The following is a 403-nucleotide window of genomic DNA, read 5'->3' as shown; positions in this document are numbered from 1 at the left end:
TATTTATCTTTTGTATTATTTGTAAAGTGACCTTGAGTGTCAAGAAAGGCGCTGCTAAATAAAATGTATTATTATTATTATTACTCCTTTTTGGTGTTTCTGCACCAAAAAATAAGCTAATTACAGTTTATAGGCTAGTAGTAAACTTTAACAAAATACAGCACTGTGGTTAGACTATAAAGTAAAACAGCATCTGTAAGCCCATAAAATGAACAACATTGAGTATAAACAGTTAGTTAGTACTACTAAAGCTGCAGCTACAAAACTAAAGCTGCAGCTACAAAACTAAAGCTGCAGCTACAAAACAACACAGTTAAACAGAGGTTATATAAGGAAATTTTACAACACACAAGGCATAATAAACTTACATGTCATCAGTTACACACTTGAAACATCCACTAAC

The sequence above is a fragment of the Cyprinodon variegatus genome, unplaced genomic scaffold (assembly GCF_000732505.1).
Source record: "Cyprinodon variegatus isolate N-32 unplaced genomic scaffold, C_variegatus-1.0 Scaffold2077, whole genome shotgun sequence".
Taxonomy (NCBI): Eukaryota; Metazoa; Chordata; class Actinopteri; order Cyprinodontiformes; family Cyprinodontidae; genus Cyprinodon; species Cyprinodon variegatus.
Note: the sequence above shows the minus strand (reverse complement) of the source record.